This window comes from Osmia bicornis, unplaced genomic scaffold (genome assembly GCF_907164935.1).
Source record: "Osmia bicornis bicornis unplaced genomic scaffold, iOsmBic2.1, whole genome shotgun sequence".
Classification (NCBI taxonomy): domain Eukaryota; kingdom Metazoa; phylum Arthropoda; class Insecta; order Hymenoptera; family Megachilidae; genus Osmia; species Osmia bicornis.
This window is the reverse complement of record NW_025791124.1, coordinates 1,151,747-1,152,629: the sequence shown is the minus strand read 5'-3', so window position 1 is coordinate 1,152,629 and position 883 is coordinate 1,151,747. Positions and strand designations below refer to the sequence as shown.

General features: G+C 47.1%; 1 non-coding gene across 1 annotated transcript; it reads left to right on the top strand.

Annotated features, from left to right (window-relative positions):
- The first annotated feature begins 330 nt into the window (after positions 1-330).
- On the top strand, positions 331-485 carry LOC114881162. Its single transcript, XR_003790221.2, has one exon. It is a non-coding gene; the product is annotated as a 5.8S ribosomal RNA (ribosomal RNA).
- The last annotated feature ends 398 nt before the right edge of the window (positions 486-883 follow it).

Here is an 883-nt window from a genome sequence, read left to right as displayed (position 1 = left end):
GTGTCTGTTCGAATCTCGCAACGCGCACGATTCAGCGATATGACGCGCGCTCGAATTCCTTGTGAGCGATCGTACTTTTCATGGTTTTTAAATGTACTTTACGCCCGACCGTCGAGAGGAGCGTGCCACTGGGCGTTTCTCCGACGGTTTCCGTCTTTGGACGCGATCGTGTCGTCAACGATCGAACAAACAAATACGTTGGCGACGCCCGAATTCGCTCTCCTGCACGCGCCGGGTGGGAGAGTGATGTGGGTATCGAATGTAATGTGTGTTAATAATGAAAATAACACTCTAAAGATCTAAAGAGTTTGAAATACAAAATTTTACAATTACCCTGAACGGTGGATCACTTGGCTCGTGGGTCGATGAAGAACGCAGCTAATTGCGCCTCAACGTGTGAACTGCAGGACACATGAACATCGACATTTCGAACGCACATTGCGGTCCACGGATACAATTCCTGGACCACGCCTGACTGAGGGTCGTTTTCTTAACTAAAGACTGCTTGCGTTTGCTTCCCGAAAAAGAGTAATTCATTGCTCTTTAAACATCCCGCCGTCGTTCAACGTGAGTAGAACGTTTCGGAGCGGGATTATCGAACGAAATTGAAAGAATGAATGAACGATAAATAAAAAAAAGAGTCGCAACGTACGAGCGATAGTTGGGCAGTTCGTCGGCGTTTGTCGTGGAAACGATGTGACGAAAATCGCAACAGATACACTAAATGCAGGCCGTTAAAGGAGAGAAACAAACCTCGAAATATCTCTTCGAACTAGCGCAAGTGCGTCACGGCGCGCGAGTCGTTCGTTAAAATTTATAAACGACCGCCCGTGAAAGCACCGAGTTCTCGGAAGATAATCTATAAAGATTCTCCATCCTGCTG